The sequence below is a fragment of the Cannabis sativa genome, chromosome X (assembly GCF_029168945.1).
Source record: "Cannabis sativa cultivar Pink pepper isolate KNU-18-1 chromosome X, ASM2916894v1, whole genome shotgun sequence".
NCBI classification, from domain to species: domain Eukaryota; kingdom Viridiplantae; phylum Streptophyta; class Magnoliopsida; order Rosales; family Cannabaceae; genus Cannabis; species Cannabis sativa.
Window position 1 is genome coordinate 62,743,732 of NC_083610.1, and position 27,770 is coordinate 62,771,501.

Below are 27,770 nucleotides of genomic sequence, written 5' to 3' on the forward strand. Positions count from 1 at the left end.
GCTGCTGCAAATCTCTCTGGAACTAATGACGATGTTGCCGAGGATAACTCTAGAGGAACCCAAGATCCTTTTCCTAATCTGTCACCAAACCAGTGCCAACAACTCATAGCTTTCTTAGCTCAAAAATTCCACAATGACAACTCATCCACCCCACAAAATCAGCCAGGGGTATCTAATTTTCTGGTAAGAACAATCTTATTTAATAGTAGGTCATTGATACTAAGATTATACGCCACGTGTGTCCCCATCTTGAAATATTTCATGATATTAAGTCAAATTTATCATTTTCTGATGTTATTCTACCTGATGGGACTACTAGAAACATATATTGCATTGGATCTATTTCTATTTCACCTCATATTTTGTGGACAAATGTTCTTTATGTGCCTAATTTCAAGTATAGCTTACTTTCTGTCACAACTTTACGGTCCTTTGCACAATGTTCATTCCCTTTGCACAATGTTCATTCCCTTTTCTTGGTGGTTTTTGTGTCATTCAGGACACCAAGAAGAACCAAAGGATTGGGATGGGTGAAAGCCATGGAAATTTGATTTTAAAATTTGATTTTTCTCCTTCTGTTATGTCTTTTTCTAATTAAAAAATAAATGTAGACAACTTGTGGCATTATAGATTGGGTCACCCCTCAAGTATCAAAAATTTTCTTATCAATAAAAGATTACATTTCAAAAACACTCCTTGTTCTGATTTTCATTGCTATACTTATCATTATGCCAAGCTAAGAAAACTTTCTTTTGTTTCTAATCACAATTTTTCAAAACATTGTTTTGAGCTTGTCCATATAGACATTTGGGAGCCTTTCCATACCTTGACACGTGAAGGATATAAGTATTTTGTTACTATAGTGGATGATTATTCTAGGTACACTTGGATACATTTATTTAAGCCAAAATAACCATTCTAGACATCCTTTAACTTGTTCAAAATCAATTTAATACCACCATAAAGGGATTTAGATCTGATAATGCCAAAAAGCTCACTACTACAAAAAAAAATACTATTTTCGTCAGTTTTTAAGTGTCATTTAAAGAATTTACGTCAGTTTATAAAACCGACGTGTATGCCATAATCTCAAATAGTTTTTTATTAGCGTTATTTTTGAAATGACGCAAAAAACAATTATCTACATTGAAAAAATGACGCAAAATATACACACTTATTTTATCTTCTGCGTCAGTCTAGAAATGACACAAAATTGTTTGTGGCATTTCTAAACCGTCACAAAAAACTTATAATGTTAGTTCAAAAATGACACATAAATTGCTAAAATACTTTTTTTTTCACCTATTGCGTCGGTTATAAAATGAAACATAAATGTAGGTAAAGAAAAATTACAAATTTTCATGCAATTTTTCCTACCTACATTATCAAATTTCTACCAAACCATATATTATTTACAATAAAGGATGGTCTAAAGCAATTAATTATGAGAGTGGTTCTCTAAGGAAACAAAGGAAGGTTGAGCTAAAAAAAACTTATCGATCAAATCTAATTTAATATGACTAGATGATAGCATAGCTCTATGAATGACGAGCGCAATTATAAGTTATAACAAGCATTACACACCCTTTTGGCACCCTAACAAGCATTACAATAAAAATTTGAGCTCATGGACTTGTCTAGCCTGGCAGGTGGTGAGGATAATTGAAAAAAATAAGTTAAGATATGAAGTTCATATGGAGCTACCTATAGCACAGATAAACTGCTGAGTATACAAAAACCTCCAAACTAGAGTAAAAATTACTAAAAAAAAGAATCAGTGGAAGGAAAGAGAATAGATGACTAGAAAGCAAGCAACAGATGTTGACAAAAATTAGCACTACATTACTTATTGCCTTGCAATAACTCAAGTATTTCATGTACTCCACGAGGAAGATCAAATGCATAATAATGCCCCTGGAGAGAAACAGAAGAGTACATCTGTGATAGTTATATCAAAATCAACATGTTTATCGAGGGATGAGAACACAAATTTAGTACCTCTACAAATAGAAATTTGTTATTTTGACCTATTAAAATATAGATTCCCTACTCTACTAATCAATCCCATAACCTTCTTTTCTTTCCTTTTTGTTGGAACTCAATTCCATAACCTTCGCATAACTTAGTGGTAGCTTACTCCATACTATAATTTAAGAGTCACAGAAAGTTTGATAATATCCTTGTCCTAAATTTTCAACAAGCCAGAGGTATTACATCAGTTCTCACCAAAAGCTGTGACAGTTTTATTAAAGTAAAACCAGTTTCAAAGCTATAAACCTACAACTAATTCACTAACTGATTTCTTAGATAAATATGCACTACTTAAAATTACCATACCATAAAAGACAAAATGACTATTTAAAAAAAAAAGGCAAAATTAATTACTTGACTAGCAGAGAAATTAATAAACTTGTTTTGTTTTCATATATGTCTTATTGATAGTATGCAATTCATAATCCCAATCATTACCCTTATTTAACATTACTTAAAAAAAATTGCTTTAACATTACTTGTATATATTACTAAAATCAATAAAATAACTAAAAATAATACCCTACGTTTTGGCTATTGGCACCTTGAAACTTAGAGCTGATGGGAGAAACTAGCAGAATCTCATTTACCGCCAAGGGATGGGAACTGTCCGGGATCTTCAATGGATGGGGCTGCCATGTTGCTAGGAGTGTATCCACCGCCATATCCACCTCTTGAACCACAGCCACGACCACGTCCATGGCCTCCAGAATAGAACCTCTCACCTTCAGCAGGCTTCGGGAACTCATTTATGGTAAAAGACTGCATCCAAATAATAATCCAATTGTATGTTATGTTTGTAACAAGAGAAAAAATGAAATAGAACTACCCTGCATTTGCACTTGCATATTTTTAAAATAAAAAACCCAATAAATAGGACGAGACTGAAGAAACCTTCTTAGCTTTCTCTTCTTTTTTAGCTGCTTCTTTGTGCTTATCCTTCTCAGATCCCTGAAATATAAATACCCACTAAATACAAATACAATTTAAGTTGGCTATATGAGGCATTTAGTTAATAAAAATAGAACAGCAAAGTCATACCAATTTGATAAAGATGTCATGATTCTCCTTTTTACATGAGATCTGCTACATCGATTCAAACTCTTTAGCATCAACCTTCCTTTCCTCTGTCTTCAAAGTAACCAGGGCCTTTCTCTTCTCCTCGAGTACCTTCTCATACTCCTCCAAATTCATTTCCTGACAAGATATACAATATGAAATCATGGTCTGATATAAACAATAAAGGCTTACCTTTTCAAGTAATAAAATAATATATAATACCAAAACATAAATCAATGCACAAATAAGTTCATTACTTAGGTTTTCATCAACAAAAACAAAAGGATCATTACTCAAACAACACTCTAATTAGGATTGTGTAAGCATTAATCAACCTAACATATTGTAGTTTAGTACGATTCAAAGCCTTACAGGCAAAAACATCTTTCCCAACATTAAATTGATTGTTTGATCTTATCTTTCAAACCTCCTCAAAATTAACATGAAGTAGTAAAAAATAAAGAATTAAGAATACTTACTCGATAACCTCTCTTGAAGCATAAAACATAATTGAATACGAATAAAAAAAGAATAATGAAAGCAACCTTGTCCTCAGGCTCCTTCTCTTCTGGCTTAGCTACAGGACTATCCTTGTTGGCATGAGGAGATTCCTCCTCTCTCAATGGCTTCTCAACATCAACATTCTTCTTAGTTTCAGTTTCAGCAACAAGCTCCTCAGCCTCCCTGTTTTGAGAAGAGAAATAAATGCACAGATAGTAATTAAGCATAAAGTAGTACTACCTCTCTAATTAAGAGTCCAACATTCCAAGAGATTAAAAACTTACGGAGCAATTTCATCTGTGGGTGTTCCCCAGTTCCCACGACCAGCACCTTCCCACTTAAGCTCATTTCTGCACAAATGATAGAATGAATTTTAAAATAAAGCTAATTGGCAATGATCAGTCAACAAAAAAATGCTGAAGTAAAATACTAACCCACGTCCAGACCAATTCAAGAATAAATAAACACGAAGAATAAGATGTAATAATCATCTTCCGAAATGCAAAAAAAAAAAAAAAAAAACTTTGGTTGGAAATTTTTTAAAACAAACATCACAACTCTCAATTGATCTAAGAACTGTAATTAGTAATAGTTAGCATAGAGACCTTATTATTCTTTTTATCACAACTCCCATTCCATCACTAAATGTTAAAAGGTAAAATTTAAAATCCCTAATTAATTAACAATGTTGACTCTCTCTCTCTATCTCTCTCTCTCTCTCTCCAATTCCATGACGAAACAACATAAATGAAAATTTTCAGCAAACAAACAAATAAACAAAACAGAGCTTGACCCAACACATTCAATAAGAAACATAATAGAGGGTTTCGAATCCAAAATTTTCTATTACCAAACACCAAATAGGGAAAACAATACTAAAAGTAAATAAAACAGATCTAACCAAAAGCTTATAAACCACTAAAAGTTTAGAATTAAGGAAATGATCTATAAAAACTAGCACGAGTCGAGAAAATTTCCAAATCATCAAAGTAAACTCATTCCTTAAATTTATACAAGAGGAAAAAAAAAAGATCCACAAAACCCTAATAATTTGTTTGATTATGGTCTGATCAATTCCTTTAATGGGTTTCTCAGCAAGCATAGAAAAAGGAGATCGAATCAACCCACCACAAACTCAAAACACATATATTATACACACATAAAAACAAATACCTGTGGCTGTGGCTGTGGCTGTGGCTGTTTCATTGGAGTTTTAGACATCACACCCACCCGTGTGTGACTCAGAGAGAGAACCAAACAATTGGAAGTGGTGGGTCAAAATCGTTAGGGCAGTTTTGTGGGTTCAAAAGGAAGAGAGGGCAGCAGCGGTCAACAATGGCGAGGAGTAAAGGGGAGCAGAGGCCAATAATGGAGAGGAAGAGATGAGATCGTCGGTCGACGATGGAGGAAGAGAGGGGAGCAGCCAATCGCTAGAGCTTTTTTATCTTTGAAATGTAGAAGGCGAATGTGAACAGTGGGATAGATTTGGGGACTTCGGGATTTAGATGTATTTTTCATCGGTTTTTAACCTTACCCATTTGTTTTTTTTGTCGGTTCTAGCTCACGTAGCTTTTATTCGACTCTAATAAACTGACGGGAATAACATTTTCACGTTTAATTATTTTGCTTTTTTTTTATCGTCGGTTGTGTTTGTAGCATCATTTTAGTAAACGACGCAAGTTATTATTTTATAGCGTCATTTAGTAATTGACAATCATATTTTTGGCACACTATTTACGTCGGTCAACTTTATAAACAGTAACATTGACTGACGAAAAACACTCATTTTTTTAGTAGTGGCTGCAATTTACAAATTTGTTTAGGTCTCTTGGAATTGTACATTATCACTCTTGTGTCCAAAGACCTCAACAAAATTGAACACTTACTTAATGTGCCTAGAGCTCTTTTGTTCCAAACTTACATGGAAAACCTCCTTTGTATTATCATTTGAAACTTTTGGTTGTCTTGCCTATGCTTTAATCTTGAATCAAAATGGATCCAAGTTCTCACCTAGAGTCATATCTTGAATTTTTTTCGAAATATCCTATGGGAATGAAAGCTTATAAGTTGTTGGATTTACACATGTTATCCAAAATTCTTTCCACCTGACATGGAATGTCCACATAAGCCAAAGATAGAATACAGGTGGAGTACAGCCCCGCCAATAGCAGAACAGAGCCTCCATGAAAGATATAGCAAAACCGGCAAGTAGCAACTGAAAGGAGTGAAGCGAGCCCTTAAGGAGATGTACCCACATCCTTTGCTGGCAAAGAGGAGCCTATGGGCCAGCAAAGGTGAGCCTACAGGGAGGCCAGGATCTGTGCACAAGCTGGCCGGCCAAAAAGTGACTTTTCGGACCAAAGGAGCCTCCGTTCGATCAAGGGAACCTGACCTCTTCAAGGGAACAATGTACAAAGTTGTCCTCAACTTGCAAAAGGCTAGTCTCCACACTCAAAGGCTGGCCTCCTCTTGGTGGAGCTATAGTGATCTACAAGGTCCTGTAGGCTTTGTCTTGCCAGACTAGGTCTTGGTAGGACCATGGTCGACCAGGATTGACTTGGCAGGACCATGCCCGGCCAAACTTCCGTGTAGGTCTATGGGCGGCCATGATTGACCTGGCAAGACTCTATGTACAACCCAAAACATGGACACAAGGCATGGGCTGGGAAGTGGGCCCTGAAAACCTAACAAAATGGCTGAATAATATCCAGATTCAAGGGCACTTTATTCTTTTATAATTATCTAACAACCTACGTAAATATCTAGGGATTTAAACTGTAATCTAGGGTTTAGCCCTCCTATATAACGGCCTTCACCCTAGCCTAAAAACCTAAGTCACTTAGCCTCTAAATAGTTCTAAGTCTGAAAGCCATGTCTCTCTTCTCTCTCTCTCTGGCTCACGCCCAATAGGGCTCTCTCTCTCGTCTCACTTCATCTCTCACACGCCTCTAAGGCTATTCATCTCTCTCATTAGAGATTTGCCTACTTGATTCATACTTTGTATCCTTATAGAGGGTTATATCAAATCCTACATATAGCGATCTGAATAGTATTATCTCTAGGTATCAATACAACCAAAAGGGGAGTAGGTCATTACCCGCTATCACAAGGGGGCTAAACCTCTATAACAAATCTCTATGTTTATTATTTTTCATTCTTGTTTGTGTAACACATGGCAAGCATCAGATCCATAAACCCCGCTATCAGTTGATCACTTTTTGAGGACAACAGTTTGGTGCTTTCATTGAGAGCGTGGATATCGTATCTGATCAAAAGCCATGGTAAACACGAGAAGAACTCTAATCGCACCATCTGCATCTTCGGGTTTCTCTTAAGACCCACAGACTATAGATCCAGACACTGAGGTTCCAGTCACAACTGGAATCCCGATGAACACTGCGGATGTGGTGAATCCTGTCACCACAACAGGCCCCATGAGTCTGGCCACCTCTTGGTAGAGCTATAGTGACCTGCTAGGTCCTACACACCTTGTCTGGGCAGGTCTTGCACACCTTTTCCAGCCAGGTCTTGCACACCTTGTCGGCCTAGACCCTGCATACCTTGTCCGGCTAGGTCCTGCACACCTTGGGCGGCCAGACCTCCCTTGTAGGTGTTGACCTCACTTTTAGCCAACGACAGTGAGTCTAACTTTGTAAGCGACAAGTAGTTTAATATGATTGAAATATTATAAAGCAAATAAAGACACAAGAATTTTATAGAGGTTCAGCCCCGAGCAGTTCGGTAATAGCCTAATCCTCATTATTTATATTGACTTAAGAACAAGGAGAAAGGTTCCTTTTCTTACAGCTCTTACAACAGTATCTCTGAATATGAATTCTTAGACATAATCTTTTGACCTCTTGCCCAGTGAATATGCATCACTATTTATAGAGCTATAAGCTATTATAATTGATATAAGCAGAAAGATTGCATAGTAAATACTGAATACACTGATCATGGGATTTGGACAGCTTGCTTGTTGGGTTTTGTGCCCTAAATAAAACCTAGTTCAATATAATCAGATTTATTACTTAATAAAGATCAGAAATAACATTTTATGTTGCATGGTTCACATGATTTATTTCATGATTATATGTATATATATTGTATGAATTCTATTGAAGTCCAGAACATATAAATTTGTTAATGATTATAGTGTTGTCAACACAGTGAAATATAATCTTGATTATATGTTCGAAAGTTTATTCCCTGATTTTTCAGAACACTGGATTTAGAGCAGCATGGTATAATCAGCGATAGGTATTCTTACACATTGGATAAGTGTTATGTCCTTTCCAGGGCATTGACAAAGTTTACCAGTATCGGATGTATGGAGTATACATCGGAAGGGACCGATATTAAACTTTGGTTAGATTTGTTAAAATTTACCGTAATATCTATTCAATTTAATATCACCTGTTGATCCTAGATCAAATGATCTTAATCCTGATATGTTTAGGTTCGATCTCAAGAGTATTATACATGTTCTTTGATTTGTTAGTTAAGCCTACTTTTGGGTCAGGGTGATACGTACATTTTGGGAACATGATAGTGCAATTGAGTGGAAGCGCTAACATAAATATGGAATCTATAGCTTCTATCTGACAAATAAAAAGTAAAGGATGATTTTCTTCGAGCTTGACCAAACAAAAATAAATGATGGAGTACTCATTTCACTTAGCCGAAATATCATTTATATGGGGTTAAGTGTTTTAAGGATAAAATACATTGTAGTGTGTTACGGTAATCTAATCCCTTTACAGTGTAGATCATCTATATAGAGGATCATTGATCAAATTAGATTATAACAATGGATAACTAATGACGTGTCTATATGGTGGAACATATAGAGCGTTCTATATATTGAGAGTGAAATTCTAAGTTCTATGTGTGGATTCAACGAAGAATTAATAAGTGAGTGAATTTAAGATATAAATTCTTGATATGCTTATTGGAAGCTCGGATAGATAGACCCATGGTCCCCATACTAGTTGAGACCATACTGCTTGTAAGACTCAGTTAATTGATTTTGATTAATCAATTATAATTCTAAAGTTAGAATATGTCTACTTTATGAATTTTCACTATGTTATGGCTTGATTGTGAAGAAATAGTGTTTTGGGGTTTATTTGTTAATTAATAGACTTTATGGAGTCTAATTAATAAATATTATAAATGACAATTTTATTTGATAGTTATTTTAATTATTAAATAAATAGTTTGGCATTTATAAGGTTGAATTGGAAAATATGGTATTATTGAAAAGAAGAGTAAGTGGTTGAAATAAAGTGGCAAAATTATAACTAGAGATTGGCTCACTTAAGTGTACGGCCAAGAGTGATTTATTGCCCAATATTTTATTCTTTTTTAATCCATTTAATTAAACCCTAACCCTATTGAAGAATAGTATTAAAGAAAGGTTATGGTCTGATTATCCAACTAATGCCTCCAAAGCTAAAAACCTAGATGAGACCTCTTCCTTCTTCTTTCTTGTTCAATTCGAAACACCAAGCCTTTCTTCACACTAAATATTTTTAGCCATTAGTGAATGAGTGAGTGCCCACACACATCAAGTGGTATCTCAATCATAGTGTGTAAGACTGTAGTAGATTCCAAACAACAAGAAGGAGAATCAGCATCAAAGGAAGGAGAGAAAGAGATCCAGGTTCAGATCTTGGTGATGCTCTGCTACAGAAAGGAATCAAGGGCTAAAGATCTGAACGGAAGGAGTCATTATATTCCGCTGCACCCAATGTAAGGTTTCCTAAACTTTATATGTGTTTATTTCAATGTTTTAGAATTCATATTAGGATGTTAATGAAACATACATGGTAGTAAGTCTAGATCTTGGTAAAATATTTCCAACAACTGGTATCAGAGCCATGGTAATGATTTACTTTCATGAAATATGAATTAAAACGATGATATGCATTCATTTGGATGGTTTCATGTGGTTTATGTGCTTATTTGATGATAGTTTAGAAATCGTAATATATGTTACTGAAATATTTTTTATTTCGATCTGGAATTATTTTCTCTGGAAAGTAGACAAAAAAAATAATAAATTTAGGCTTTTACAGAATTTAATTTGAATTTTTTATGAATTAGTTATGATTTTTTGAAGTTGAACGAAAATATCAGGGTTTGAAAGCACACTCGCGCGCGTGCATGGGACAAAATCCCTTCAGACAAAGCCTTGTCCGAAGCTTCCCCTGTGTCACGCCCATGTTTCTCGGCCATGGAGTCTGCATGCAGCCTCCTGTTTCGGTCTGATGGGCCATTCCGCGTGCACAGGGGTATGCAATGCATACCCCTGTTCACCAAACTTGTTTTCTTCATATCTTTTGATTCAAAAATCGTTTTTCATTGAAACAAAAGCCAATTTTTGGTAGAATTTTGTGTAGAATTTGAATTTTCAATTAAAAATCTAATTGTCAGAATAAAATTAATTTTTATTTTTATTAATTAATTAAAATTAGTTTCTGATATTAGTAGGCTTTGAATTTTGAAAATTTGATTTCTCACAAAGGAGCCTTATGGTTAATTTTGAAATTTTAGATTATTTTATTTATTTTAATTATAAGATCAGATATTATTTTTTTTATTAAATTTGAATGATCTTACTTTGATATTAAAATACTATCTTTTAAAATAATCTTGATCATTTTTCAAATTTGTTATTTTTTGAAATATATTTTATTAATTAAAATTATAAGATTAGGAATATGTTAGGTTTAACATTTTATCTTATTAGATATTTTTTTTATTAAAATTATATTTTGGCAAAAATTACATGAAGATTTGAAAAATTGGTTAGTTTAGTTTGAATAGATATTTTAGGATTTCAAACCATAAATTTTTCAAACTTATTATTTTTTTTTTAAATATTCTAACCATATAAAATATCTTATTTTTTTTAATTAGTTTATTTATGTAATATTTAAATTTATTAAATTATAAGACTTAGAATATAATAATGAAATATTTAAATTTAAAATTCAAGATATTTTATTATATTATCTTATTAGAAATTTTAAATAAATTTAAATTTTGAATAAACTTGATATTTGAAAAATTGGTTAGATTTTTTGTTAGAATTTAAGAAATTTAGGAGTTTGTTGAATTTTGAATTATTTCAAATATTGTCTAACAACCTAAATTTGAATTCTAGTTAAGATATTTATTTTAAAATTTAAAATTGAGATATTTTAGCTTACTTTCGAGATATTCCAGATCAGTTATTTGTTTGTATTGTTTGTTTATATATTAATATACAAATTTTTTTACAAACCTATTATTTATTTGATCTAAATTGCTATGATTACTTGTTAACAGATCCAATGATCTGATTTTAATCATAGTCCAATTGTCAATAGATCTTATAAATAATTTGTAACAGGTAAATTTTGCAATTTCTTTCATCTGTGTAAACCTAGTAACATGATAGGGCCCATCCAAATCATTTGACCTGTGTGAGCCTATATGTTTGCTATTGGGCTTAGATGCATATAGGAAGCCCATTTAAGTTTTACTAAGTAAACGGACTAGGTTGCTAAAATAAATTTTGACATATGTAAATTTATTTAGGCCCAATTAGATTTGGGTTTATTCAATGAATAACAATTGTTTATTTAAAGGTTAAATTCCTCTCTTTTGGGCCTTGTGTGAGAGTTGTGGGCCAATAGAAGTGGGTACGACATACTGAACCCAGCTCCCCCTCACATGAACTACCCCAATTGTGAAAGCCCATTTGCCTTATTTAAATAATTGTATTAGGTTAATTGTATTAGTCTAACCTAATTAAAATTTAATTAGCAACATAATTAACTTTTAAAATATATGAAAATTTATTTTTCATTTAATATTTTAAAGTTAATTTTAGAAAAACACTTAGTTAATGATATATGTATTCTAGATAGTTATTTCTAGTACTAATTATATTTCTAATATTTAATTAGGAAAATATCATAGATTGTGAAATTAATTGTTCATTAATTAATTTTGGTACAATCTAAGTTAAGTATATTTTTCCTAGTATTAAACTAGAATTAATAATTAAGTCTCCTCTATACTTAATTATTTATTTCTTGAACTTAATACATTTAATTAAATTAAAAATTAAAATATCTAAGTTGATTTTCATAATGATACTTAAATATTATTATTTTCATGTTATTTAATTAAAATTGAAAATTATTTTAAGTTTGAAATCTTATTTCAGAATAACTTAAATTTGAATAATTTTCAAAATATATTTTATTTTATTTTATTAATCTTTTTCCCACAATTTCGAAATTGCATTTCTTAAATGCAGAAATTTTGAATTTTATTTGAAAAATAGATTAAAATTAAAAATTATTTATTTTAATTTTGGACCAACTTAAATTAATGATTTTTTTTTTCATTTAATGATTAATTAAAATAAATGAATTAAAATATATTATAATTAGAAATTGAATTAATTAGTCAAAGAAAGTCTAGATATATATTATCTGTTTTGCTTGAAGTATTTTTTTAGTGTATTTAATCAAATAGAAAATTAATATTTAAGTTGATTTTCATCATGATACTTAAATATTTGAAATTTTTCTTAAATATTTAATTAAATGGGAAAATTATATTTTTTGTTGTAAATTAATTTTATTAATTAATTTTGGGCCAACATTAAATTAGAATAATTTTTTCCAGTATTTATTTTTATTTTATTTTAAGAAGCAATTTCGAAAATTGTATTCTTAAATATTTCAATTTTTCGAAATGCAATATATATTTATAGAAAATTAAATTTGAGTTGTAAATTAATTTAAATTAATTTTGAAACAGCTTAAATTGAATATTTTTCTAAATATTTATTGGAAATTATTACTAAGATGGAAATAATTCATTTTATTTTCATATCCATCTAAGTAAAATTTATAAATATTAAATTAAAATTTATATTTAGAATTTTTCATTCTAAATTGGTAATTTTAATTAAATAAATATTAGAAGAAAATACACTTTAAATAATGAGCTTCATTATTAGGACATTCGATCTCCATTGTTGGTTTTACATAGCTTTTGTTTTAGTGAGTAATCCTCCCTAATGGAGGAACGTTCATTAGCAAGTTAGCACCGTTTAATCTCGAAAGATAAGTATATTTGTAAGTGTTTTATATGGTATTGATCACCCTAATGGTGACGACTGTATTTGACTTACAAAATATGAAACAATGGTGGAAGCTCATAAGATAGAATAGCCTTGACTCTCGCCTAAACGGGACAACGTTGGATTCCAATCTTGATCGAATAAAAGATTGCTAGAATATTTATTATTTTAGATGAGCTGACAACTCTATTCAATGGATGGTAGCTTTGACTCTCGCCTAAACGGGACACTGATATCAGTTTGTTGAAAACCTTGAAAATTATTTAGGATAGTATGTTTTAGTATTTTCACTTGTCATTCCTACTTGCTATATGTTTAATAATTTCTGAATTGTGTATGAATTTATATTGAACCATGTTATTTTTTGTTATTAAATTGTAGTTTAATTTCGAATCTTCATTGTTGGTCTAACTTGGTTTGTTGTTCTACTGGGACAAATCCCTATTGGATTGTCAACATTAGACAAACATAATAGTGTTAGATCTCGAATGATAAATATTGTAAATGCAACATCTAGCTGTTCATCAATTGATGACACCTTAGACTAGTATTTACAATATGAAACAAGAAGATTGTATAAATAATATTTCTTTGACTCTCGCTAATCGAAGCATCGTTGGATTCTTATTTAAAATCGAAATTATCCTAATTCCTCTTAGCTTATTCATTTCGAATTAGCTCAATAACATATCATTGGATGAATGGTCTATAAATCATTTCATGTCATTCTATATTTTCTCTTAAGAAATTAAATGACACTTTTGATTATATTCCTGAAATTCTATCCCAAAATGATATAAATCCTTGATCTTAAAAATCTCCTACTTGTATGGGCAAATCAGACTTAGAGTAAAATTAGTAGTGGTGGTCCAAGAAAGAATTACTCATTATATTTGGTATAAATTTAAGTCTTTGACTTTAATTTTAGATTCCAAACAGAAATTTCTTATATTTCTATTTCCAGAATACAATACAGTTACACTTTCACAAGTGTTTAATATCCATCTTCTATTAATGGATTCAAAAAAACTGTATGTTAAAGTATGGATATGAGTTTAGTATTCTGTAACCAGGATCCACTTGCACTATTCTAAGAACTCTTTGATGTAACTAAACCTAAGTCATCAAAAAGACATAACCACACTTTTTTTTAATCTATGGCATTTGTATCTTGTTCATAGTAGTTTTGACAACATCAATCTCTGCAAAGAGTTAATATGCCTATATCCACTGAAAGTAGTTCATCTCATTCGCAGATGGATGTACATTCAAGGGTGGATATGAGTTTTTCGTTGTATTCTTAAAACGATCCCTCTAGATTTTACCTTATGCAAAAGAAATTTGAAATGTTTGAAAAATTTCATGAATTTCTAAAATGGTGAAAAACCATTACGGTAAGTGGTTAAAGATCTTGCGAACTGATAGGGGTGGAGAAATAGTTAGTAGATATGCAGTTCAAAGATCATTAAATTGATTTTGAATTATATCCAAACTTACCTCCTCAGAAATTCGATTTGTATATTGATGATTAGTTACTAGTCGTTGCCTAAGTCCTTCTAAAGTAATACCCTAGTGAAAGGAAAATTTCAGAATGATGCAATGGTTGTGTACTTAGTGTAAACCATTACTAGATTCATGGATGACCTAATCGAAATCTTAAGAAAAGCTAAAACTATTAACCATGCTTTGCATGTTTGTTAGCTATTCTAAGTGATTAGGGGTGGACCATCTTATAGTCATTAGATAAGAAAGTGTTTGTTTAAACAAATACTACTTTTCTAAGAAAATGACTAAGTCTGAAAATAAAGTAGCGAATAAAGGAGATATTTTTTTCTTGATTCCAAAAGTGTTCTATCATCTTATTCTTTACAAGATGATCCCACTGCCTCTGTTGTGTTGACACAACCGAAGAGGTCAATACCATTTAGTTTTCTTAGACATAATTCACGGTACCTTGTCGTAGTGGGAGAGTTTCAAGGAACTTTACTTCTTATGACTTGGAAGACACTAGTGATTAAAATCCATTGTGAGTTTAAACAAGTAATGGATTGTCAAGATAAGAAACTAAGAAGAAAAGCCAAGAGAACTATGGTTTGATCCATTCACATGGAATAACCTAAAGTTTTCTATTACAAGGACATAAAAGGAAATTTTCTTTAATAAGTCTATTCAATGGACTTAACAAAATTTCCTGTTCCTAGTATTATAGGTTTGAGTTTATCTAAACCTATGGCTTGTGGTATACCTGGTAATTACTTACTGTAATGCAAGCAACTTACTTAAGTAAGATGCTGAAGCATTTTCTTTCTAATGGCAATCTATAGTAGCTTCTCGACTTCAAGGCATAGATTTTATTTATCTAAGAAAAAGTCTCAACTATTCCAGAAAAGATAAAGCCATGAAAGAATTTCTTAAATCAACAGTGAGATGTCTCAGATATGCTTTAGTATGCCTTAGACCAGACACCTGCTGTTGAGTGGGAGTAATGAGTAGGTATCAGATTAATCCAGGAGAAGAACATTGGAAGACAATCAAGTAAATCTTAAGATTAAGAAGAGGAACTATATGTTAGTCTATAAGGGTGTGTTTAAAACTCTTAGACTACACCACATCAGATTTCAAGACTTGCCTTTGTGCTAGAAAGTCTGCTGATAAGATGGTGATTACTCTGGGGGTGGATTAGTGATTTTGGAGAAGTGTAAAAACCTATCTGAAGTCTCTTGGTCTACCAGAGAGAGATTGAATGTTAAAGTTGTAGGAAAGGTACTTATTCAGTCTAAGAAAAGTTCTATACATTTGTGGTACCGTTCCAACTTGTCTTAACTACTAGTGTTATTTCCTGATTAACCAAAAAGTAGTTGCCAAAAGTATCGAATCCAGTATCCCAAGAGAGTAGAACATATAGAGAGGAATTGCACAATACCAAAGATTTTGTGATTAAGGAAGAGTAATGGTGGAGAAAAGGTTGTGTTAATTCAACCTGTCAGATCCTATTACGAGGAGTATACTACTACTACACTTGATTTGTATATGAAGGTGTTGAGATTATTTGAAATGCACATTTTGTTTTATATTAGTGCAAGTGGGAGTTTGTTAGGTTTTGTGCCCTAAATAAAACCCATTTCAATATAATCAGATTTATTAGTTAATAAAGATCAGAAATAACATTTTATGTTGCATTTTTCACATGATTTATTTCATGATTATATGTATATATTGTATGAATTCTATTTAAGTCCAGAACATATGAATTTGTTAATGATTATAGTGTTGTCAGCACAGTGGAATATAATCTTGATTATATGTTCGAAAGTTTATTCCCTGATTTGTCAGAACACTGGATTTAGACTGGCATGGTATAATCAGCGATAGGTATTCTTACACCTTGGATAAGTGTTATGTCTTTTCCAGGGCATTGGCCAAGTTTACCAGTATCGGATGTATGGAGTATACATCGGAAGGGACCGATATTGAACTTTGATTAGATTTGTTAAAATTTACCGTAATATCTATTCAATTCAATATCACATGTTGATCCTAGATCAAATGATCTTAATCCTGATATGTTTAGGTTCGATCTCAAGAGTATTATACATGTTCTTTGATTTGTTAGTTAAGCCTACTTTTGGGTCAGGGTGATACGTACATTTTGGGAACATGATAGTGCAATTGAGTGGGAGCGCTAACATAAATATGGAATCTATAGCTTCTATCTGACAAATAAAAAGTAAAGGATGATTTCCTTCGAGCTTGACCAAACAAAAATAAATGATGGAGTACTCATTTCACTTAGCTGAAATATCATTTATACGGGGTTAAGTGTTTTAAAAATAAAATACATTGTAGGGTGTTACGGTAATCTAATCCCTTTACAGTGTAGATCATCTATATAAAGGATCATTGATCAAATTAATTATAACAATGGATAACTAATGACGTGTCTATATGGTGGAACATATAGAGCGTTCTATATACTGAGAGTGCAATTCTAAGTTCTATGCGTGGATTCAACGAAGAATTAATAAGTTAGTGAATTTAAGATATAAATTCTTGCTCTGCTTATTGGAAGCTCGGATATATAGACCCATGGTCCCCATACTAGTTGAGACCATACTGCTTGTAAGACTCAGTTAATTGATTTTGATTAATCAATTATAATTCTAAAGTTAGACTATGTCTACTTTATGAATTTTCACTATGTTATGGCTTGATTGTGAAGAAATAGTGTTTTGGGGTTTATTTGTTAATTAATAGACTTTATAGAGTCTAATTAATAAATATTATAAATGACTATTTTATTTGATGGTTATTTTAATTATTAAATAAATAGTTTGGTATTTATAAGGTTGAATTGGAAAATATGGTATTATTGAAAAGAAGAATAAGTGGTTGAAATAAAGTGGCAAAATTGTAACTAGAGATTGATTCACTTAAGTGTACGACCGCAAGTGATTTATTGCCCAGTATTTTATTCTTTTTTAATCCATTTAATTCAACCCTAACCCTATTGAAGAATAGTATAAAAGGAAGGTTATGGTCTCATTATCCAACTAATGCCTCCAAAGCTAAAAACCTAGATGAGACCTCTTCCTTCTTCTTTCTTGTTCAATTCGAAACACCAAGCCTTTCTTCACACTAAATATTTTCAGCCATTAGTGAATGAGTGAGTGCCCACACACATCAAGTGGTATCTCAATCATAGTGTGTAAGACTGTAGGAGATTCCAAACAACAAGAAGGAGAATCAACATCAAAGGAAGGAGAGAAAGAGATCCAGGTTCAGATCTTGGTGATGCTCTGCTACATAAAGGAATCAAGGGCTAGAGATCTGAACGGAAGGAGTCATTATATTCCGCTGCACCCAATGTAAGGTTTCCTAAACTTTATATGTGTTTATTTCATTGTTTTAGAATTCATATTAGGATGTTAATGAAACATACATGGTAGTAAGTCTAGATCCTAGTAAAATATTTCTAACATTGCCATATCTCTGTAATCTTATCCCAAAGTTATAGGGATTTCCTTGATGACTCACGATGCGAAAGCTGAATTCGCTAAGTGTTGGCGTTCTGTGCGGATTGCCCACCGCTCGGTCTAGAGGACTTCGTCCGAGCGAATGTACGAAGTGTCATATTCGGCCTGTGTCTTGCGAGCAGATACTTGGAGTCAATTCCACGTGTCACCATCAAGTGATGCCACGTCAGAGTGCGGAAATTGGGATAACATTTGCCCCCAAGTCTGTACAGGACTTCCGAAGTTTCTTGTAGACTTCATCTGTAACGTCCTAATGCTAAGGCACGCTACAGTGCTTTTTCAAATATTGTGCAATCTTTGCTAATCAAAGAAATTTCTCGAAAAACGTGTCAAATTAAAACTTTTGCTTTAAATATTAAACTTTGTAATATAATATAATATTTACAAATTCCGGGATCCCGTTTTCAAACTTTGTAAAGTATACTTTTTAAACTATACATTTCAAAATACATAACTTTCAGGTCGCACAGCGACTTTCAAAATATTACTCCCAGATGTCCCGAGACCGACACACTCCAGGTCGCGCCGCTTGACATGTACAACCTCACCCGAGCTCAGGTTCATTCTTGTTCAGCCTTCGCCTTTCCTTTACCTACACATGGAAGCAGAAACTGTGAGTCAACAGACTCAGTAAGAAATGCATATAACATACCATATAATTTCTGACCTGTAAATAGGCGCCCATACACCTATTTACAGAGCTTAACAGATGAGTATGAACGTTCAATACCAGGGTACAACCACTATACCACATACACATCGTACCTCACTGTACGAGTGTTGGTAGGGTTTACCCCGAACACTGAGTAACACTGAGTGATGTACCACACACCTTAGCATTTTCCCGTGCCCGTGTTGGTATCACTGTATCGTACTCACAGCCACAAGAATCACTATACCAATGCACTCTATAACTTATTCATACAATTGTTGGTAGTGCTTAACATAATTCAAGCATGCATATATAAACACATATACACACATTCAGATAATCACATCATACATTATACACAGTTCTTACCTGTTTTCCAAATTCAAGTGTGCTGGCCGACCTGAACGGAAATCACGTGCTAGATGGATGCCCTAATCACAATAATTGCAACACAGATGAGTGACTTGCTAAATCACTTTCCGGGATTTAAACTCGAAACTAAAAGTTTCCCTATCGATAAACCTCATGGCAATACCCTAAATATCTCAAAATTGGCCAAAACTAGGGTTCTGGAATTTCTACCAACAGGCAGACCGGTTCCCAACCGGCAATCCGGTTCTGGGTCACCAACCGGTCGACCGGTTGGTACAGGTCCCCCAGAACCGGAATTCCGGTTCTGTGCTGGGAACCCAAAAATCACCCCCCTTAACTCAAATCAATCCCAAACCTTACCAAACTCTCCAGTATACCTATACAATGTATAAATAACCATTTCCAATCAATAAATCACAGAACAAACCAACAAATCAAATCATGCCATTAAAGCTCAAAGCTTGAGTTTCAAAACTCAAGCTTGCTTAAAACTAACATCAAGCAATAAAATCAGCTGCTAGGGACTTAGATTAACTCAAACTAACCCCAGAAATTGAACCCCAAACATTTCAAAACCCAACAGCCACTAAACCTAGAAATTTCATAGTGAAACTAAACTACAACTTCGAAAACTTAAGGGGAAAAGAAACTAGGGTTACCTTGTCTTGATTCTTCTTGAATCCTTTGCTGAAAACACAGAATTTCAGCTCCCAAAACCCCTTGCCTCAGCTGGTTTCGAAGAGAGAGAGAGAAGGAAAAGAGAGTTTCTTCAATTTTTTGATATTTCTTCCAATTTTCCAAAAATAAGATAAATGAGATAACTAAATTGATTCTTGCTGAAATAAAGGCCAGTTGTCACCTCCCTAGGCAGCCACTACACCATTCCTTAAAAAGACTTAAATGCCCTTAAGGTTAAACTTAGGTATTTCTAAAGCTAGGGGTAAAATGGTCAATTTCCATAACCCCGCTCAATCCCGATAATTTATTTTCTCTAAATTATTTTCCACTATGAAATAAGGTTCTAAACTTACCCATGTGATTAATCTAGCCATCCATTGCATTTTCCGTTGTCGCCGAGCAAAAATCACAAAATTAACATATTTCACATATAAGCTAAATAATACCCCTAGAGTTTAATAAAATCTCCAGAATTGAGAAATTATAACTCTAATATTTATTTCTAAATATTGGGGTCCACATTTTAAATTAATTCACAAATAATAATAAAATAATAAAAATTAGTACTAATTGCCTTTACTAATCCACATTACTAGAGCGGTCATTACAATTATCCCCCCGTTAATAGGATTTCGTCCCCGAAATCTAACCTGAACAGCTCTGGATGTTGAGTCCTCATATCTGACTCCAATTCCCAGGTGGCTTCTTCCACCTTACTGTTCCTCCAGAGCACCTTAACTAGTGCAATAGTCTTGTTGCGAAGAACTTTTTCCTTTCTATCCAAAATCTGAACAGGTTGCTCTTCATAGGATAAGTCTGGTTGTAGTTCAAGGGCTTCATAACTCAAGACATGAGTCGGGTCCAACACGTATTTCCTTAACATAGAAATGTAAAATACGTCATGAACAGCCGATAACGCTGGTGGCAAGGCTAGCCGATATGCTACCTGCCCGACCTTCTCGAGTATCTGAAATGGCCCAATGAACCTAGGGCTTAACTTACCTTTCTTCCCGAAGCGCCTAATACCCTTCATTGGTGATACCCGCAGGAAAACATGTTCCCCTGCTTGAAATGTAACATCCCTGCGCTTCGGATCAGCATAACTTTTCTGCCTGCTTTGAGCAGTAAGCATCCGAGCCTTGATCTTATTAATAGCTTCATTGGTCCTCTGCACTAACTCTGGACCCAAGTAATTCCTTTCTCCTGTCTCGTCCCAATGAATAGGAGAACGACATTTTCTACCGTATAACATCTCATAGGGAGCCATCCCTATTGTACTCTGGTAGCTGTTGTTGTAGGAGAATTCAATTAAAGGCAAGTACTTACTCCATGAACCTTCAAAGTCCATGACACAAGCTCGCAGTAAGTCTTCCAAAATCTGAATAGTTCTTTCTGATTGACCATCAGTCTGAGGGTGAAAGGCTGTACTAAACTTTAACTTGGTACCCATAGCCTTCTGAAGACTCACCCAAAACTTCGATGTGAACTTTGGATCCCTATCTGATACAATAGATTTAGGGGCTCCGTGGAGACGAACTATCTCCTTCACATACAATTCAGCGTACTGATCCACTGAATATGTAACTTTCACTGGTAGAAAGTGAGCCGATTTTGTAAATCTGTCCATGATGACCCATACAGAATCATACATCCCCGTAGTTCTAGGCAAACCAGTTACGAAGTCCATTGCAATGTCCTCCCACTTCCATTCTGGAAGGACTAAAGGTTGCAGTAACCCTGCCGGCCTCTGATGTTCAGCTTTAATTTGCTGACAGGTCAAGCACTTGGACACGTAGTCCACCACATCTCTTTTCATCCCATACCACCAGAAGTAGGGTTTCAAATCCTGATACATCTTGGTGGTTCCCGGATGCAACGAATAAGGCGTGGTGTGAGCTTCATCAAGTATCTCTTTCTTAAGCTCATCAACACTAGGAACACAAACTCGAGCTTGGTATAATAACATTCCACTGTTCGAGACTGAAAAACCTCTAGGCCGACCAGCCATTACTTCGTCTCGAACCTTAACTAGCTCGGGATCTTCCAGCTGTGCCTTTCTGATTCTTTCCAACAGATCAGATTGGAGTGTTAAATTATGTAATTTCCCGACCACAAACTCAATCCCTGCACTAACCATTTCCGAAGCTAGTTGAGGGGCTATCATAACTGTGGTACAAATTTGCCCGGGACCTTTTCTGCTTAAAGCATCAGCCACAACGTTGGCTTTCCCGGGGTGATACAGTATTTCACAATCGTAGTATTTAACCAACTCCAACCACCTTCTCTGCCTCATATTCAGATCTTTCTGGGTGAAAAAGTATTTAAGACTTTTATGATCAGTATAAATTTCACACTTTTCACCGTAAAGATAATGTCGCCATATCTTTAAAGCAAAAACTACATCAGCGAGCTCTAAATCATGAGTTGGGTAACGCTGCTCATAATCCTTCAATTGACGAGAGGCATAGGCTATGACTCTGTCAGCTTGCATCAGAACACATCCCAGACCCTGTCTGGATGCATCACAATAAACCACAAATTTTTCTTGATCTGATGGCAAAGCTAACACCGGAGCTGTTATCAAACGTTGCTTCAATTCCTGAAAGCTTGTCTCACACTTATCTGACCACACAAACCTCTGATTTTTCTTGGTCAATTCGGTTAGGGGCATAGAAAGTTTAGAAAATCCTTCGACAAAACGCCGATAATACCCTGCTAATCCGAGAAAACTTCGAACTTCTGTCACAGACTTGGGCCTCGGCCAATTCTTCACTGATTCTACCTTGTTTGGATCGACCTTAATTCCATTCTTCCCAACAATATGACCCAGAAAGGACACCTCAGACAACCAGAATTTGCACTTTTTGAACTTGGCATACAACTTGTGATCCCTAAGTCGCTGTAACACCATTCGAAGATGATGCTCGTGCTCCTCTTCTGACTGAGAGTATACAAGAATGTCATCGATAAACACTATAACGTAGTTATCGAGGAAATCCTTGAATACCCTATTCATGAGATCCATGAAGGCTGCAGGAGCATTAGTCAATCCGAAGGACATTACCAGAAACTCATAATGCCCATATCTGGTTCTAAATGCAGTCTTCGGTATGTCCTCCTCCCGAATTCTAAGTTGATGATAACCAGACTGTAAATCAATCTTCGAAAACATTGTCTTTCCCTGAAGCTGATCGAACAGGTCGTCGATCCTGGGCAACGGGTACTTGTTCTTAATCGTCAGCTTGTTAAGTTCCCGATAATCAATACACATTCTGAGGGTACCATCTTTCTTTTTCACAAAAAGAACCGGAGCTCCCCAGGGCGATACACTGGGTCGAATAAACCCAATATCAAGCATCCCCTGAAGTTGCAACTTAAGCTCCTTAAGTTCTGCTGGAGCCATCCTATATGGAGCTTTAGAAACAGGTTCGACTCCAGGTGCCAGATCAATTATAAAATCAATCTCTCGCTGTGGCGGCAATCCCGGCAACTCCTCGAGAAACACATCAAGAAAATATTTCACCACCCGGACTACCTCAGGCCCAAATGTTTCAGGTCTGCTGGAGTCAAATACCACCGCTAGAAATCCTACACAACCATTGCATAGTAAATCCCTAGCCCTCAGCACAGAAATAACCGGGATTCGAGACCCCTGAACTGATCCAACATAAACAAATGGATCTTCACCTTCCGGCTGAAAAGTCACCATTTTACGCCTACAATCTATACTGGCCGAATACTTGGATAAGAAATCCATTCCCAGTATAATATCAAACTCCGTTAATTTCAATTCTATAAGGTCAGTACTCAATTCCCTATCTTCGATCCTAATTGGCATAGACCTAATGCGCCTATTAGAGATAACCAATTCTCCGCTAGGCATTAGGGTTCCAAACCCTCTTTCTAAAATATCACAAGGCCTACCCAAAAGATCAATTACCCTTGTAGCCACATATGAACGTGTAGCTCCCGAGTCAAATAATACTGTAAATAACAAGTTGCTGACGGGAAGCTGACCTGTCACAACAGAAGGACTGGCTGCAGCATCAGCTTGGGTAATGGCAAACACACGAGCAGGAACCGGTTTCACCTCAGCTTTCGGCTCCTCTTTCTTTGCCTGGGGGCAATCTTTCTTGAAATGCCCCACCATGCCACACAGAAAGCATGTCTTCCGGTTACACTCTCCCGGATGATGTTTCTTGCACCGTGGACACTCAGGATAAGAGTAACCCTGGCGTCCTCCTCTGCCTTGGTTCCCACGGAACCGCTTGCTTTGCCCCGAACCACCAGTAGCTGGAACAATTTTTCTTTTCTGCTCAGTGGTGGAGTCACCACCATCCCTACCATAAACAGGAGTAGGAACAGTGCGGGTTCCACCAACACTCGGAGTCACCTGGGGCTCCTGAAGAAATTTCACTGCCCCTCGGCTCTCAAAGCCTTTTCAACCATCTCCGCATATGTGGTTGCTTCAGTGGTAGTAATCACTAAGTCATGTCGAATCTTTGCACTCAAACCCGCCAAATATTTTTCTTTCTTGCTAAAATCGGTTGGCAGAATTCCCGCTGCCAACTTTGCCAGGCGGTCAAACTTGGTCGTATATTCTGTAACCGACATTCCTTCAGTTTGAACCAGATCAGTGAACTCTTTCCGCTTTGCACTGCGGACCGCTTCATTGTAATACTTGGAGTTAAACAACTCCTTGAATTCTTCCCAGGTCATCAACGTGACGTCTCGAGTGAGGGTTATCAGCTCCCACCACACGAGAGCATCTTCCTGAAACTGAAAAAGTGGCGCAGGTCACCCGATCATTTCCAACCACTCCCATAAAGTTGAGAATACGCTCGATCATCGAAAGCCACTGCTCGACCTTCATCACATCAGGACCTCCCAGAAACACTGGAGGTGCCTGTTTCCGAAATCTTTCGTACAACGGCTCCATACGGTTGCCAACAACAGGTTGTTCTGCTGGCACCGCAGGAACTGCAACGGCCTGAACCAGTTGAGGAGGCACAGCAGGAGGACCCTGCTGCCTCAATCTTTGGATCTCTTCATCTTGCTGGCGGATTCTATCTTGCATTTCAGCAAATCTTTGCTCCCAATCAGGAGGAGCTTGAGGTGGATTTACAGGGCGACCACCCTGAGCTCTGCCACGGCCACGGCCGCGACCACGAGGATTTTGAGGATTCCCCTGACCGCCTCCGGTCTCAACCATGCCACCCTGACTTCTTGTATTTCGCGGGGCGTCCATTTTATAGGACTTAGCCTGCGAATCCATAAGCCAGGCACGTTAGACAGCGATCAAAACTTAACACTGCTCTTAAAGACTTAAAATCAACACACTTTTCTTTTTTTTTTTTATAAATAATTAATTAAAATCTAATATGCTTCCTAACATGCATTCACATTCACATTTATTTAAAGTACTAAACAAGTACGGGCTTACTGAACCGTGAACCGAGCTTTCTCTAATGAAGATTGTACATGTCTTAGCAAGCTTCGGTAGACAAACCTGGCGGCTCTGATACCAAAATTGTAACGCCCTAATGCTAAGGCACGCTACAGTGTTTTTTCAAATATTGTGCAATCTTTGCTAATCAAAGAAATTTCTCGAAAAACGTGTCAAATTAAAACTTTTGCTTTAAATATTAAACTTTGTAATATAATATAATATTTACAAATTCCGGGATCCCGTTTTCAAACTTTGTAAAATATACTTTTTAAAATATACATTTCAAAATACATAACTTTCAGGTCGCACAGTGACTTTCAAAATATTACTCCCAGATGTCCCGAGACCGAACACTCCAGGTCGCGCCGCTTGACATGTACAACCTCACCCGAGCTCAGGTTCATTCTTGTTCAGCCTTCGCCTTTCCTTTACCTACACATGGAAGCGAACCGTGAGTCAACGTACTCGCAAGAAATGCATATAACATACCATATAATTTCTGACCTGTAAATAGGCGCCCATACACCTATTTACAGAGCTTAACAGATGAGTATGAACGTTCAATACTAGGGTACAACCACTATACCACATACACATCGTACCTCACTGTACGAGTGTTGGTAGGGTTTACCCCGAACACTGAGTAACACTGAGTGATGTACCACACACCTTAGCATTTTCCCGTGCCCGTGTTGGTATCACTGTATCGTACTCACAGCCACAATAATCACTATACCAATGCACTCTATAACTTATTCATACAAGTGTTGGTAGTGCTTAACATAATTCAAGCATGCATATATAAACACATATACACACATTCAGATAATCACATCATACATTATACACAGTTCTTACCTGTTTTCCAAATTCAAGTGTGCTGGCCGACCTGAACGGAAATCACGTGCTAGATGGATGCCCTAATCACAATAATTGCAACACAGATGAGTGACTTGCTAAATCACTTTCCGGGATTTAAACTCGAAACTAAAAGTTTCCCTATCGATAAACCTCATGGCAATACCCTAAATATCTCAAAATTGGCCAAAACTAGGGTTCTGGAATTTCCCCCAACAAAGTGCACGGCTCCCAACCGCAATCCTGCTCGGGTCACCAACCGGCCGACCGGTTGGTACAGTCCCCCGTAACCGAATTCGGCTTCGTGGCTGGGAACCCAAAAATCACCCCCCTTAACTCAAATCAATCCCAAACCTTACCAAACTCTCCAGTATACCTATACAATGTATAAATAACCATTTCCAATCAATAAATCACAGAACAAACCAACAAATCAAATCATGCCATTAAAGCTCAAAGCTTGAGTTTCAAAACTCAAGCTTGCTTAAAACTAACATCAAGCAATAAAATCAGCTGCTAGGGACTTAGATTAACTCAAACTAACCCCAGAAATTGAACCCCAAACATTTCAAAACCCAACAGCCACTAAACCTAGAAATTTCATAGTGAAACTAAACTACAACTTCGAAAACTTAAGGGGAAAAGAAACTAGGGTTACCTTGTCTTGATTCTTCTTGAATCCTTTGCTGAAAACACAGAATTTCAGCTCCCAAAACCCCTTGCCTCAGCTGGTTTCGAAGAGAGAGAGAGAAGGAAAAGAGAGTTTCTTCAATTTTTTGATATTTCTTCCAATTTTCCAAAAATAAGATAAATGAGATAACTAAATTGATTCTTGCTGAAATAAAGGCCACTTGTCACCTCCCTAGGCAGCCACTACACCATTCCTTAAAAAGACTTAAATGCCCTTAAGGTTAAACTTAGGTATTTCTAAAGCTAGGGGTAAAATGGTCAATTTCCATAACCCCGCTCAATCCCGATAATTTATTTTCTCTAAATTATTTCCCACTATGAAATAAGGTTCTAAACTTACCCATGTGATTAATCTAGCCATCCATTGCATTTTCCGTTGTCGCCGAGCAAAAATCACAAAATTAACATATTTCACATATAAGCTAAATAATACCCCTAGAGTTTAATAAAATCTCCAGAATTGAGAAATTATAACTCTAATATTTATTTCTAAATATTGGGGTCCACATTTTAAATTAATTCACAAATAATAATAAAATAATAAAAATTAGTACTAATTGCCTTTACTAATCCACATTACTAGAGCGGTCATTACATCATCCGAGCTGTCTTTGCGTATGGATGGGTGACACGTGTCAGGCACGTCAGTTCGCGACTCGACGTGAGGCTGACTGGGCGTCCCTTTTGTTTTCGGCTAATAAATGCTCTGACGCAATTAATGCTTTGAAATCCGATTTTCTCTCACCACGTTTGACGGTTGCACTTGATTGCTTTCGATTTCCCATATTCGCTTTGGGGGGAACCGAGGCGTCTGAGGTTTTTTGAAATGATTACCCCTTTTCTTTGTTTGCCTATAAATACCATTGAGCATTTGTTCACAAACTCATTTTCACCAACCTTCTTTGCTAAGTAAGTTTAGAGCAAAAAGAGAGGTTTTAGCTTCAACTTTGCTGAAGTGTTTTCACAAGCACTGCTCGTTTAGCTTGGCGTAACCTGAATCCAGACTTTCGATCCTTGAGTAAGTTCTCAATTCCTTTTTCATTTACTTCGCACATTTATTTTCTGACACATATATCTTACAAGATCCGACATATAAGCTTTGCTGTCAATCAACTCATTCAATTTCTTCTAAAACCAAGGGAACCACACATGTTTGCTGCAACAAGAATCTTACATTACCTCAAAAGCACTCCTGGACAAGGTTTATTTTTCTATGCCTACTGCCCTACCATTCATTTCCAAGCTTTTGCTGATGTTGATTGGGGAGCATATGCATGCCTTAACACTCAAAGATCAATA

General features: G+C 35.4%; 1 pseudogene; it reads right to left on the reverse strand.

Moving 5' to 3' along the window:
* Window positions 1–2,390: 2,390 nt before the first annotated feature.
* On the reverse strand, window positions 2,391–27,256 carry LOC115720548 (RGG repeats nuclear RNA binding protein A-like; annotated as a pseudogene).
* Window positions 27,257–27,770: the final 514 nt, after the last annotated feature.